This window comes from Myotis daubentonii, chromosome 3 (assembly GCF_963259705.1).
Source record: "Myotis daubentonii chromosome 3, mMyoDau2.1, whole genome shotgun sequence".
NCBI lineage: Eukaryota > Metazoa > Chordata > Mammalia > Chiroptera > Vespertilionidae > Myotis > Myotis daubentonii.
In genome coordinates, this window is record NC_081842.1 from 145,743,394 (window position 1) to 145,752,767 (window position 9,374).

Consider the following 9,374-nt stretch of genomic DNA (forward strand, 5'->3'; position numbering starts at 1 on the left):
GTATTAATATACCATGATTATGTCATTTTATAGTAGAAATGAGTCGCCACCTAATATTAGGAAATCGATCACTGTAATTCAACCCATTATCAAACTAAAAAATAAATAAATATAATAAATGAAAAAGATAGAAAAGCATTTTTTAAAAAACCAACATTAATTCTGATTAAACACGCACACTAGGAATGGAAAGTAATATCCCCAATATGACTAAAAATATATGAAAAACCTATAGCTAACATCATATTTAATAACAAAAGGACCTAATTTTCCCTCTATTATCAGAAAAAGGACAAGAGTATTCACTTTCACCACTTGATTTAACATTGTGCTGAAGATTCTAGCCATTCACCAAGGGAAGAAGAAACAAAAATATCGGGAACAGAGGTATGAATTTTTTTTTTCTCAATGAATATTTGGGGGGACCTGTTGAGTAATAACAAACATCCCCAAAAGAGAGAATAGAAACAACGGGGAAGAAAACGTTTCTAAGTAATAATAGCCCTGAATTTTCAAATTTGGGGAGAGACATAGATTTACAGACTTTAAATGTCTACCAAATTTTAAATAGAATAAATAAAATAAAATAAAAAACACACCTAGACGTATTATCCAGAAACTGATGAAACCAAGATAATAAAAAGATATCGACAGTTCTCAGAAACACGTAATAATAGGTCAACAATGATGTAAATAATTAAAGAGTTCTTAATTGAAACAATGGAGACCAGACATCTTTGAAAAGTAAAAGGTTTAAAAAACAAAGCAAAACAAAAATCAACTGTCAATACAGAATTCTATACATAGCAAAAACATCCTTCAAAGATTCAGATAAAATACATTTTCAGTTTTAAAACTAAGAGAATTTGATGCCTACAGCTCTGCATTATAAGATATAATTAAGGACGTTTTTTGGGCTAAAACAAAATAATTTCAGATAAACACTCAGATCTGCTGGAAAGAATGAAAAGCACTGAAAATGGTAAATATGTGGATACATATAAAGTATTATTGTTGAATTTGGAAGATGGCGGCGATATAGGCAGACGTGTCCCAGGTCGTGTCCCGGAGCAAATGGAGCGAGCAGCTGAAGCTAGTAACACTCACACCGAATTGGCAAAATTGCTCAGCTGGTGAGAGGGTTTGCAGCCGGGAAGAGCAGAACTCCCCTGGAAAGGTAAAAAAAACCCAGGGATTTGGGCAGGAAAGTTTGCCAGACCTCTGAGCCCAGAGAGTCGGAGGGAGACCACGTGGCAGACAGCCGCGTCCCTTGGGACAGGCACAGCCCCTGACGGGGGAAAGGAGAACCGCGGGATTCCTGGCGCCGCCAGGGAAATTGAGAGCTGGGTTCTGTGATCACGGAGGACTGAGCCTAAAGGGGGCAGCCTGAAGAGCTGACCTGACCATGCAGTCCCGGTAAGAGAAGAAGCTCACAGAAACCAAGCCTTCCCCGTTTCCGCGGCCGGCATTTGTTTGTTTGTTTTCACTGAATCCTGTTCATGGGACATTTCGGATACAGACACTCACCTGTGCTGAAGAGAGGGAGAGTGTGCTGAGGAGTGGAATCTGGGGAGAGACTGGGGAGAGAGGGGGAGCCGGGAGAGGTGGCAGCGAATTGAGTGCTGAGACACCCCTGAGCCCAGGACTGGGGCAGCCACCCGCTCCTGAGAGTGAGTCTCCTCCCCCCAGCCCCCAGGCAAGGAGCACAGCCACACCCAGATTCCACCCTGTACGAGATCAAGGATTAAGATAACCTGATCAGTCCCTGGGAGTTAACAGGGTCTGGCCTATAGGGGGATTTTCAATCCCAGCAACAACATAGCGCTGGTAACTAACTATTACGCAGTCAGCTCTGGGCAGTGAACTTCCACTGGACAGAGAGGCCCTATAGCCTCAGAGGCCAACCCCAGAACACTGCCACCCAGAGGCTGACCCACAAACTGACTCTTTGCTAAACACAAAATAAGGCAGTCTGGGAAATAAATGCGGCATGCTTTAAAATAAGGACTGTGGTTTACAACACAGAGGAACAGTATATCGCAGGGAAACTCAACACTCTCCTGAATACCTGGAAGGTCTAAGGCGAGCCACACTGAAGAATAGAAGAAACGAAGGACCTCCACTGCTGCAATTTTTTTTTCTTTTTTCACTTTTTAACTAAGAAACCAATTTTTTTTCATTCTTTTTTTTCTGTTCTTTTTTTTTTCTTTTTTTGTTTTTTTCTTTCTTTTCTTCTTTTTCCATCACCTGATTTTACCCTTTTAATTACTACCTTCTTATTTTTAACCAGTATTATTACTGCTACCATTTTACCATTTTTTAAAGTGCCATTTTATTTTTTCTTTATTTTATTTTGGGATTAGTGTTCACCATTCTATTTTCATCGTTATATTATTGGTTGTTTCTAGTTTGCATTCATATCCAGGGAGCTGTTGCTGGAATTTGTTGGGATTAATGGCTGTTCTATAGGAGTATTCTCCTCATATAAAAAGTCTCCTCCCTCTTCCACTTCATTCTCTCTTTTCGCTCTTTTTTTTTTCCTTTTCTTTTCTCGCTTTTATTTTCCCCCTTCCTTTTTCCCAATTTCATTTTTGCACTCCCTTTTTTTGGTCCCTACTTTTCTTTTCCTTTTTCTCTTTTATCTTTTTCTCTTCCTTCTTCCTTATCCCCTAATTCTCTTAATTCAGGTGGTCACCTTTAATTGGGGTTATTAATATCGTGAATATATTTGTGTATAGTGCCTGGTACGTGGTGCCTTGTTGTGTTGTATTTTGTGCCTTTAAATCAACGCAGCAGATCCAAGCAACAGCAACCTCCTGAGCACCTCATCCTCTGCTGAGGAACAGCAGCTGTACGTGAAACCTCGCCCCACCACCCGGAAGAACCACCACAGCTGTGAACAGCACCCACCAGAGGAGCTGCTGACAACTGAAGAGCAGCTGCTACCGCAACCGCCCGAAGAGCAACCACAGACCAAGGAGTCACTGCCACCAAGGGAGCAACCACTGAACAACTCAACGTCCAGATATGTCAGTGAGATCAAACATGGGTAGACAAAGAAACCCCCAAAGGAAAGAGAAGGAGGACTCTCCAGAAAAGCAGCTAAGTAATACAGAGGCATGCAACATGACAGATAAAGAATTCAGAATAAGGATCCTAGAGTGCATAAACCGGATGGAGGAAAAAATCGACAACCTCTGCAAGAAGCAAGAAGAAACAGATGAAAAAATCGATAACATATGGAAGAAGCTAGAAGAAACAGATGAAAAAATCAACAACCTAAGTAAGACCCAAGAAGAAATGAAGAGTGATATAGCTGCAATGAAAAACTCCATTGAAAGTATCAACAGTAGACTAGGAGAAGCGGAGGACCGAATAAGTGAATTAGAAGACAAGGAAGCAAAACACACCCAAAATGTACTGCAATTGGAGAAAAAAATTAAAAGACAGGAGGAGAGCCTAAGGGAGCTTTGGGACAACATGAAACGAAACAACGTACGAATAATAGGAGTACCAGAACAACAGAAGGATGAACAAGGATTAGAAAACCTACTCGAAGAAATAATATCAGAAAACTTTCCTGAGGTGGGGAAGAAAAAAGTCACACAAGCCCAGAGAGTCCCAAACAAGGTGAACCCGAAAAGACCCACACCAAGACACATCATAATCACCATGGCAAATGTTCAGGACAAAGAGAGAATCTTACAGGCTGCAAGAGAGAGACGGAAAGTTACATACAAGGGATCTCCCATTAGATTGTCTAATGACTTCTCAAAAGAAACACATCAGGCCAGAAAAGAATGGACTGAAATTTACAAAGTGATGCAAAGCAAAGGACTGAATCCAAGAATACTCTATCCAGCAAGGCTATCATTCAAACTTGAAGGGGAAATAAGAAGCTTCACAGACAAAAAAAGACTAAGGGAGTTTGTCACCACCAAGCCAGCAATCAAGGAATGCTAAAGGGACTGGTATAAAAATAAGAAATAAAAAGCTCAGAAAGAAAACAGCCACACAAAAAAAGAAATGGCTACAAACAAGTACCTTTCAATAATAACTTTAAACGTAAACGGACTAAATGCTCCAACCAAAAGACATCGAGTGGCTGAATGGATAAAAAAACATGACCCATACATCTGCTGTCTACAAGAAACCCACCTCATTAGAAGGGACTCACACAGACTGAAAGTGAAAGGATGGAAAAATATCTTTCAGGCAAATGGAAAGGAAAAGAAAGCTGGGGTAGCAATACTTATATCGGACAAAATAGACCTCAAAGTGAAGGCCTTAACAAGAGATAAGGAAGGCCACTTCATAATACTAAAGGGATCAATACAACAAGAAGATATAACCCTGGTAAACATATATGCACCCAATGTAGGAGCACCCAAATTCATAAAAAAACTCCTGGAAAATATCAAAGGAGAGATCGACAACAATACAATCATAGTAGGGGACTTTAATACACCATTGACAGCACTGGATAAGTCCTATAGACAAAAAACCAGCAAAGATACAGCAATCCTAAATGACTCACTAGATCAGATGGACTTAATAGACATCTTCAGAACACTTCACCCCAAAGCCAGAGAATATACGTTCTTCTCAGGTGCTCATGGGACATATTCAAAAATAGACCACATATTGGGTCACAAGCAAAGTATCCCCAAATTCAAGAAGATTGAAATCATAAAAAGCGTCTTCGCAGACCACGATGGCATAATATTAGAAATAAACTACAATAAAAACAACCCAAAATACTCAAACACCTGGAAGCTGAATAGCATGCTATTAAATATTGATTGGGTTACCAATGAGATCAAAGAAGAAATTAAAAACATCCTGGAAACTAATGACAATGAAAACACAACAATCCAAAACCTATGGGACACATTGAAAGCAGTCCTGAGAGGGAAGTTTATAGCTCTACAGGCCTACCTCAAAAAACAAGAAAAAATGGTAGTAAATCATCTAACTCTACAACTCAAAGAATTAGAAAGAGAGCAACAAGAAAACCCCAGAGTGAGCAGAAGGAAGGAGATAATAAAGATTAGAGCAGAAATAAATGACATAGAGACCAAAAAAAACAATACAGAAAATCAATGAAACCAAGAGCTGGTTCTTTGAAAGGATAAACAAGATTGATAAACCTCTAGCCAGACTCACCAAGAAGCAGAGAGAGAGGACCCAAATAAATAAAATCAGAAACGATAGAGGCGAAATAACAACAGACCCCACAGAAATACAAATGATTGTTAAAAAATACTATGGACAGCTTTACTCCAACAAACTAGACAACCTGGAGGAAATGGACAAATTCCTAGAAAAATACAGCATTCCAAAACTCAATCAGGAAGAATCTAAAAATCTCAACAGGCCAATAACTATGGAAGAAATTGAAGCAGTCATCAAAAAGCTTCCATCAAACAAAAGCCCAGGACCAGACGGCTTCACAGGGGAGTTTTACCAAACATTCAAGGAAGAACTAAAACCTATCCTCCTCAGACTACTACAAAAAATTCAAGAGGAAGGAACACTTCCAAGCTCATTCTATGAAGCCAGCATCACTCTAATACCAAAACCAGGTAAAGACAACACAATGAAAGAGAATTACAGGCCAATATCCCTCATGAACATAGATGCCAAAATCCTCAACAAAATCTTAGCAAATCGGATCCAGCAGTACATCAGAAAGATCATACACCATGACCAAGTAGGATTTATCCCAGGGATGCAAGGATGGTACAATATCCGCAAATCAATAAACGTGATACATCACATAAACAAATTGAAAGAAAAAAACCACATGGTCATATCAATTGATGCAGAAAAAGCATTTGAAAAATTCAACACCCATTTTTGATAAAAACTCTCAGCAAGGTGGGAGTAGAAGGATCATACCTCAACATAATAAAAGCCATATATGACAGGCCCACAGCCAACATCAGACTCAACGGACAAAAACTAACACCATTTCCCCTAAGAACAGGAACAAGACAGGGATGCCCCCTCTCACCACTCCTGTTCAACATAGTACTGGAAGTGTTAGCCATTGCAATTCGGCAAGAAGAAGAAATAAAAGGCATCCAAATTGGAAAAGAGGAAGTAAAACTGTCCTTATTTGCAGACGACATGATATTATACATACAAAACCCTAGAGATTCCATCAAAAAGCTACTAGACTTAATACATGAATTTGGCAATGTAGCAGGATACAAAATTAACCCCAAGAAATCTGAGGCATTTCTATACACCAATAGTGAACTTTCAGAAAGAGAGATTATAAAAACAATCCCATTTACCATCGCACCAAAAAAATTAAGCTACCTAGGGATAAACTTAACTAAAGAGGTAAAAGACCTCTACTCAGAAAACTACAGGACGTTGAAAAAAGACATAGAGGAAGACATAAACAGATGGAAGAACATACCGTGTTCATGGATTGGTAGAATCAACATCATTAAAATGTCCATACTACCCAAAGCAATCTATAAATTCAACGCACTTCCCATTAAAGTACCAACAGCATACTTCAGAGATCTAGAACGAACTTTCCAAAAATTCATCTGGAATAAAAAAAGACCCCGAATAGCTGCAGCAATCCTGAAAAAGAACAAAGTAGGTGGGATCTCAATACCAGATATCAAGTTGTATTACAAAGCCACTGTTCTCAAAACTGCCTGGTACTGGCACAAGAATAGGCATATAGATCAATGGAATAGAATAGAGAGCCCAGAAATCGGCCCGAACCAATATGCTCAATTAATATTTGACAAAGGAGGCAAGAACATACAATGGAGCCAAGATAGTCTCTTCAATAAATGGTGTTGGGAAAATTGGACAGATATATGCAAGAAAATGAAACTAGACCACCAACTTACACCATACACAAAAATAAACTCAAAATGGATAAAGGACTTAAATGTTCGACAGGATACCATAAAAATTCTAGAAGAATCCAAAGGCAAGAAAATCTCAGACATATGCCGAAGCAATTTCTTCACTGATACAGCTCCTAGGGCACTTGAAACTAAAGAAAAAATGAACAAATGGGACTACATCAAAATAAAAAGCTTCTGCACAGCAAAAGAAACCATCAACAAAACAACGAGAAAACCCAATGTGTGGGAAAATATATTTGCCAATGACATATCTGATAAGGGCCTAATCTCCAAAATTTATAGGGAACTCATACAACTTAACAAAAGGAAGATAAACAATCCAATCAAAAAATGGGCAAAGTACCTAAATAGACACCTTTCAAAAGAGGACATTCAGAAAGCCAAGAGACATATGAAAACATGCTCAAAGTCACTAATCATCCGAGAGATGCAAATCAAAACAGCAATGAGGTACCATCTCACACCTGTCAGACTGGCTATCATCAACAAATCAACAAACGACAAGTGCTGGAGAGGATGTGGAGAAAAAGGAACACTTGTGCACTGCTGGTGGGAATGCAGACTGGTGCAGCCACTATGGAAGACAGTATGGAGTTTCCTTAAAAAACTGAAAATGGAACTCCCATTTGACCCTGTGATCCCACTTCTAGGAATATATCCCAAGAAACCAGAAACACCAATCAGAAAGGATATATGCACCCCTATGTTCATAGCAGCACAATTCACCATAGCTAAGATCTGGAAACAGCCTAAGTGCCCATCAGTAGATGAATGGATTAGAAAACTGTGGTACATCTACACGATGGAATACTATGCTGCTGTAAAAAGGAAGGAACTCTTACCATTTGCAACGTCATGGATGGAACTGGAGAGCATTATGCTAAGTGAAATAAGCCAGTCAATAAAGGAAAAATACCACATGATCTCACTCATTCATGGACAATAGAGACCATTATAAACTTTTGAACAATAATAGATACAGAGGCAGAGCTGCCTCAAACAGATTGTCAAACTGCAGTGGGAAGGCCGGGGAGGGTTGGGGGGCAGGAGGTAGGGGGGTAAGAGATCAACTAAAGGACTTGTATGCATGCATATAAGCATAACCAATGGACATAAGACACTGGGGAATAGGGGAGGCTAGGGGACTGTCTAGGGCGGGGGGATAAAATGGATACATATGTAATACCCTTTGTAATACTTTAAGCAATAAAAAAAAATAAAGTATTATTGTTTTCCTTTTAATTTAATGATATACTTTTGTTGGGGAGCACAGAAGACTTGGTTGGAAAGTTGTAAGGAGGACATTCTGAGAAAAGGGAAGTATGTGGGAGGCTGCCTGCCCTGTTTATCACAATTCCAACTTAGGGGAGTGTCCAAGGTGGTGCCCCTAATTATTCCTTGACCTTTCCAAACAAGTCTGTGCACGAGCAGACCCCTCAGGTGTTTACTAGAATCCTTATGCTTAACCTTTTGGGTGTCCTTGCTTAAAGGACACTACAAACACATGTGTCCTCCCAATATTACTTACCCTGCTGCTACAATAAAAAGCTAATGAGACAGGCAATTGAGGCTGTCTGGTTACTTTAGCCAGGCAGTCCCTTAGCCCTCTCGTTCACAGCAAACTTTGTGTCGGAGTAATCCATTCATCTGTCGCTCAGGATCTGCTGGTCAGCCCCGGCATACTTTGCCATAGTGTATTCAGATTATGCTCTAGGTTTCCAAGACAATCTTTCTGCTTCTGTACACCCACACTGCCAGGAGTATCAGCCTGCACTTCATTTTTTTAAAATACTTTTTTAAAAATATGGGACATTCACAAAAGTGTGTGTCATCCCTGCATAGGGGCCATGCTAATCTGTGTATCACAACAGTTTCAGTATATGTGCTGCTGAAGCGAGTCCAGTGTTGTGTACTTTAAATAACTGTTCTTATCTTTCTACCTAAAAATCCTATTTGTAAATCCAGTCAATTTGGTGTTTGCTTGGAGATAATTCCCAATAAAACAAACAAACAAATGGCATATCTATTCAGAGCTATGTGTATTTGTTTGTTTAAGTCTCTTTAGCCACATAAGTTTCCTAGAAATGTTTCAAGACTTGTTTTATGGACCTTAAAACAAAGAACTTAGGTAAAAAGGGACAGAAGTATATGTCTCTAGTATCTGGTGATTTATAATGCTGACTTCTGTAATAAGCCTTCAAATCCCTATGCCTTAACACACACAACTTTATTATTCAGTCACTTTGAGTCCAGTGGATTAGGATAGGGAAGAACTACCCAGTCTTTCAGGAAAGTAGGCTGATAAGGCTCTTTCATCTTCAGCCAGAGCTTCTAAAGTCATTGCCTTCACTTCTAGAGGGAAAGTAACATGATGAAATCTGAGTTGCTCTTCCTCTAAATTCTCCACAGAGTCATGCTTCTTTTTTTAAGAGACCAAGGAGAAGAAAAAATAAGCATGAGGTGGGTTTATTA

General features: G+C 39.3%; 1 pseudogene; it reads right to left on the minus strand.

The window, feature by feature from the left end:
- Positions 1-8,700: 8,700 nt before the first annotated feature.
- LOC132232116 (U6 spliceosomal RNA) lies at positions 8,701-8,799 on the minus strand (annotated as a pseudogene).
- Between the last annotated feature and the right edge of the window lie 575 nt (positions 8,800-9,374).